The sequence below is a fragment of the Sinocyclocheilus grahami genome, unplaced genomic scaffold (genome assembly GCF_001515645.1).
Source record: "Sinocyclocheilus grahami isolate Dianchi unplaced genomic scaffold, SAMN03320097.WGS_v1.1 scaffold76.1, whole genome shotgun sequence".
Lineage (NCBI taxonomy): Eukaryota > Metazoa > Chordata > Actinopteri > Cypriniformes > Cyprinidae > Sinocyclocheilus > Sinocyclocheilus grahami.
Window position 1 is genome coordinate 958,975 of NW_015505255.1, and position 6,652 is coordinate 965,626.

General features: G+C 38.6%; 1 protein-coding gene across 1 annotated transcript in view; it reads right to left on the reverse strand.

The window, feature by feature from the left end:
- LOC107585950 (rhombotin-1) overlaps positions 1 to 6,652 on the reverse strand; it is a 59,481-nt gene that overhangs the window by 22,006 nt on the left and 30,823 nt on the right. The window lies entirely within an intron of this gene.

Sequence of the window (6,652 nt, forward strand, 5' to 3'; positions counted from 1 at the left end):
CCCTTTGACACCATCACCCACCCTCCCCCCCTCCCCCACCAATCGCCAGCGTATCAGGCCCCGGACAGTCAAACCATTAAAAGCCCCCAGCCCTGGATGGAGACAGACCCATCTGGACAGAGGGCTTTTTATTCAAGCATTAGCCTTTTTACAGTTTTACAGAATGAAAAAAAAATAAAAATAAAAATAATTGTAAATACATTCATCCTAGAGATCCAAAGAATTGGTCTTATTCAAAACAAGGTGCTGATTTTAGGAATTTGTGAGGAATTAAACGTGATAGTCAGCACAAAATAAAAAAATCTGTCATCGTTTACTGGCTTTCATGTCATTCCAAGCCTGTATGATTTAGTTTCTTCTGCACTGTACAAAAAAACAAAAACAAAAAAAAACAAACAAAAAAAAAGCACTAAATAAAAAAATCCATTTACTTAAATTGGGTCCATTGCTGTTTGGACCCTACTGACTTTCAATGTACAGACAGAAAAAGAAAGTCATGCAAGGTTTGGAAGGACAGGAGCGTAAAAGACCGAACTGATTTTCGTTGTTAGGTGGACTATACCTTTAAAATCATATTTTCCTGGTATTGTCAGGTTTATGTAATGCTTATACTTCGCTGATTGTTAGTGCATTTGTGTATGAGACGAGATGTCCGTTAAGAGTATCCTGATGGCAGAGGTCACAGGCAGCAGCTCTTGTTCAGCTCCGGCTTTAATGTCCGGTAATGGCTCTACTGTACATGATCAACAAATGTACACCAGTGGGCATGAACTCCATTATCCGGTACCCCGCATGCAACTATCAGCATATTAATGTTTTCTTTGTGTGTATCCTCCTCTAACTGGACTAACCTCACACTGTAATTCCAAGAGAGGTTTAGTACACGCTAGGGTTTGAAAAAATTCCAACATTTAAATTGTCTTGACAAACTTTACTTTTTTTACTTCACAGTTATATGAATTAATTTGAACTCTACTTCCTTATTACAATTTGAATTGCAATTCTGCATCCTTTTTACTACCTCGATTCAAATTTGGCAACTGAATTACAATTTAAAAGGCATTCTCAATTCAATTCCGAATGGTGCACAACCCTGGTATGCGCTCATTCTCATGCTTTCCCTCTGTGATGCATGTTCATTTATTGGATTCAGATTTGTTCAGTGATTCTGGACCGTCTACACATCAGCGGTGCTATGAATATAATATAATTAGCATTTCCTCTGTTATAAAATGAGGTAAAATGTGAGAGCACTCAAGAAAGACAGAAAGCGAGGGCTTGTTAGTTAAATTTATGACTTGGATGTGAATAAGAGCTCTGGTGGTATTCAACCATCTTATTTCTTTATCAGAACTGGAAAAAGAGGGAATCTAATTGGTCTAGCACCACTGATGGGAGCCATCAATTAGCGGTGTTCCCCTCCAGCTTCCTCCCCCGTCCCCCCTCCAGCCCCAATAGGAGCCCCTTGAAGCCGCCGCATTAGGATCACAAAACTTGCTATAAATACCAATGTTCAGTATAAATGAAGGTAAAAAGCCTTTAAATTGAAGCCACACTAGCTGAGGGCGGTCGTTTTCTACCTGCATTTCATGGCTTGTTAGAGGTGCACTCTGCAGGTATGCCAACAGTGCTCTCCTGTCAGCCTTCTACAGAACTAGAAACAGTCTTAATGAGGAGAGAGAGCGCTCGTCTGCGAGGAAAAAGTGTGTCTGTGTTTGTACGCGAGTGTGCGTACGAGAAGGAAACGAGCTTGGGAATCAGGCTCCTTCAGTTCCCCAAGGGATGGCACAAAAATCTTTAATTTGCCTTTTATGACAGCTAATTAGTTATTCCATTCAAAATCTTTGCTTTAAATAAGAGAACTAATTATACACAAAGGTCGTTTCCCCACCTCAGGAGAACCACACATAATTGGTTTAGGCCACCACCCCCCCACCACCCCACATTCCTCCCACCTTTTAACAATGTGCACGTTGGCTGAAGAAAAAAAAAAAAAAAAAAAGTTAACCGTGAGAGCTTAACCCTTTCTGTTGTAAACCACTCCAGGCTCATAAACAAGAAACCTTTGAGCAGTCCCATTCTGTAATTACCTGGATGAATTCAGGTTTTCTAACCCAGATTTAAGGCAGCTAGCACTTCCTGTCTCACCAGGCTAGAGCAACCTCCAGGATGAGTTAGCTGATGTGAGGAGCGCTGTATTGTCTGAGCTAATCATCTTGTTTCTGCCATCTCTGAGAAACCTCTTGTTTTCCAAAAAAGAGCCAGCTGAGATATGCTTTTAGAAGCCTTATATAGCCTCAGCACATTTTAAACCCGAAACGACAGAGTAAATGACTGAATAAAAGTGCATAATGTTGACTCTGACATCAGCAAACTAGTATTTTGGGGTTTATACAGAAGAGTGCACCTGTCATCATTCTTTGCACAGCCTGGAATAGTAGACCCTTCCCCCATTTCTGTCCTGCAGAACAAAAAAGGGGAACATTATAAACGGAGACGCAAACTGAGGCAGCTCCCACTTAATCCAATCCATTTAACAGATACAAGTGCTGCTGACCTTCCTGTGTCATTTCATGTCACAAAAAAAAAGCATATCCTGCTATCCGCCACTTGATTCATATCCGAACAGTAGATGCGTTTTTTTCCCTTCAAGAGGTAGCGTTTGCCTTGTCAAACATTTCTCCAAAAATGAAAGGGAGGGAAGAAAATCATTCGCTATTAGTAATTGGTGTGCACCGTCATCAGCCTCTTTTCCGCCCATCCACCCTTTAAAGATCTCATCTCAGACGAATATGTATGGATGCATTTTTGCATTTGAAACTGTCAGACCATGTACTTTCCATTATAAAGATAGGATCCAGTATCTATGTAGGCCTTCATTTCAAGTTCCATTTTTGTGGATATCAAAAAAAATCTAATCAATGTGGTACCCTTTTGATGTATTTAAGGTTTAGAGCAAGGGGAAAAAAAAAAAAAAGTCAAGGAAACGTTTTAAACCATTACAGCACAATTATCATATGTTTGGGGGAAAATGTGAGAAAAAAGGATTGGTTTGTCTTTGTATGATTCTTTTTCCTCTGTTACATCTTCTAGTAAGCACACAGAGGAAGCCAATGATGCTGCAGAGTTCACTGTATACAGGGTCACTTATTAGATCTATCAATTAGCTGGACACCTCAGTGTGAGGCCTCTCCATGGGGGCAGGTGAAGGGGACCACTGGGGTATTAGGCTTAAATGTGAGATCAGGAAGAGAGTAGCTGATTTTGCCAATTCTAAAAAGAAATGCTCTAATATGCGCTTAAAAAGATGGTTCACCCGAAAATGAATTCTGTCATCATTTGGTCAACCTAACCTGTATGTTTTTCTTTTGCAGAATACGAAAGACACTGTTTTTCCATGCAATTACAGTGGATGGAGACTGAAGCGTTGGAGCTCCAATAAGGACACACAATAGTCATAAGTATCATAAAAGTGGTCCATATGACTTATGAAGGCATGCTTTATGTAAGGAACAGACTAAAATATGTTTTAAAAATGTAAACATTTAAGTCGCTTTTTAAGTCAGATTTTAGAGATTCTGATTCAGCCGGACTGATTTGTGAATGAATCGTTCTTTTGTGTCAGGTCTTTTAAAAAAGAAAATTCTCAAGTTGATTCGGTTCACAAAATAGGTTTGAATGATTTGTTCAGAATCAGATTTGAATCCGACTGATCCTCAAGCTCGCTCAATCTGGTGAGCGCAGATAACAGCCCACTGGAGGTTATCATTGAATAACTTTCACGGAATTATTTCAATTTTTAAACTAAAAAAAAAAGGAATTGAATCAGCTAAAATTTCCAGTGGAGCTATTGTACCACTTACAATATATTTATATTTTTGAGTTTGAAAGCTTTAGTCCGCACTAATTATAATTGCATGTGTACAATGGGGGGAAAAAAATTAATTCATACAGCTTTGGAATAACATTAGTAAATAATTTCTTAAATTTATTTTTGGGGAGATGTTCATAGCCACATCATCAGGCACAGCAGTAATTACAATATGTATTAATTTTAGACCATTAACTCTTACTAAAGTATCAACGTGGATTTGTGTTATGAGGGTCTGCATATGAATCCCACAATGCCCTTAAACGAACCTCAACGGCACAAAACATATGCATGACCTCAAAACATCTTAGAAAGATACCAATTTAGAGGGACAAAGTGCTGGAGACTTGAACTACAGATGTATGAGGGATTACAGGCAGTCATCTGTCGCAAAGCTGTTGGCATGATTTTGCATATATGACAGTCTTTGGTTATAACAGCAGCAATGCATGCATGAAGCAGAAGTGTTCTCCAAAATATTAAACTCCAGCAGTGAATGTAAAGTGTCTGAACCGTTTTCAATGACAGGCGAGTTTGCGTGTATAGTACAAATGTTAAATTAAAATTAAAAGATGCAACAAATCCTTTAGTTTAAATACAGGTCTGATTCCAAAAGCAATGCAAGATTAGAGAGTCCGACCGATATGGGTTTTTTTGGGGGCCGATGCCGATACTGATATTAGGGAGTAAAAAAAAAAGACAGATATATTGGCCTATATTCTTTGTGTAGGCTATATTATAGTACAGTATAGTCAAAAGTTTGGACACTTCCCATTCATGTGTCCAAACTTTTGACTCTGTACTGTATATAGAATACAGTATATAGCCTACACACATACATATATATTTATATACACACATACACATTTTTTGCAATGATAACTCAAATATCAAACACTTACAATGATGTGACAAACATTGGCCTATGTAGTGGAGGCAGGGTATTTAACAATTTATTCAAAATGAGTCAGTGCACTTAAACAGTAAACTTCACTTATAAACAAATAGAACAAAATGTATATAACTTGAATTAAGAAATTAAACAAGGTAACTGTGTAGGGCAAGCAAGCTACTGCCAAACCAACAGGGGCAGGTTTATGCAGGAAGCACAGCTTTTCCAAATGTAAACATCTAAAATGAATAAATAATAAAAAATAATTTCCACAGACTTTGTGTTGTGTATTTTCTGGTAATCAAATGAAAATGCGCATTTAAATAGTATTTTTGCAGTTTAATATTCAGACACACATATTTTTGATTTATTCATCAAAAATACAAATTCCGCATTATACAGTAAATTCCGTGATTCCGTCCATGTTTTCTGCATTGCGGAAATCATAGGGCCCTACTAATGTAGCAAACGAATATGATAAGCTCATTGTGAGAGTAAAAGATGGGGACATTGTTGTTTATTTACTTAGGATTGAGTCTCTAACTCCATGTCAACGTAGCGTTAAAAATCACCATTCAACAGACTCAAGCCACCACCGCACTGCCGTCTATTGGACTGCAGAAAGATACTAACTTTTCAATCTGCTACGTCACTGACTGAACTGACAAACTATGCTGACACCGTGTCTGTGCCGCAACAGAATGCGACCGTTAAATCATTTTAACTTTGTGTCAGTACGTCAAATAGAACGAGGCTTCAGTTTACTGCATCCAGTGTAGACAACATCACTGATTATAATGGGTTCTATTCTACACCGGGCGCGACAAAATACAATTAGGGCTGTCGCGGTGAGGGAATTTCCCTTGTGGTAATTTTGAGTGGCTCAATAGCACGGTATGCGGTATTACCGCCATATATATATATATAATTTGTGTGTATGTGTTACGATATAACTAACGAGGTCATATTCAGAAGATGAAACCGAAACCAAATAGCATTGAAACCGGAAGTGAAGTAAACCGAAGAGAATGACAAAATAACGGTCCACATAACAGAACAAACCTGACAATAAGATCGTTAGGCTATCGTTAGCCTATATGTATAACAGTTAGCCTAGTTGTAATCTGATTTTCTAATCTGACTAGACAAGAGACTTTCTATTGATATTTCCACCTGCAGGCACGCGTTCTGGACGGGCTGTCAGTCAGTGCAGTTACAGTGTTGCGCCACAAGGTGGTGGAACGTGACTGTCATTCAACTACACCTTCAAAAACGCTGATTCATTCATTCAAAGAGAGGTAATGAAACCCGCTGTTGAAATCATTTTAACCCTTTAGGCGCCAGGGTTTTTTGGAAAAATGCTGGATTTTGACATCAAGATTTCAAAAGCTTGTGGCTTGAAAGGGCTTAAAGACAGATATCTACTGTAAATTAGAAAAATGTTGGGCATGACCGAAAGTTTATGTGGGGTGTAAATATACTCATCTAATTTGCATATTATGAAGTCATCAGGGGGCGGCCCTCTTGAATGTCATAATATTCAGGAAATAACATTGAATTGATGTTTGAACTTATTTGCATGTTTTTTTCCCCCCTCATTCCAAATGATCAGAAAAGAGGAAACCAACAATAAAACAGGAGAAAGTACTACATCACTATACTATTTAGTAGTAAAACGCATGTGAACAGTAGCCTACTTTTTGATCAGTTCATCAGTAATATTCAGGAAATAATGGATAGTGCCCTGCCTCCCCCAACCCCGTTGGGCAAAGGGTCGAAATGATCACTTGTTTGTGCTTCGTGAACACTCACGCCTTGCACGGCGGCACCATTGTGCTGCAAGTATGTACCGGGAGAAGCGCGATCATTAGACGACCGATCGTCATTTC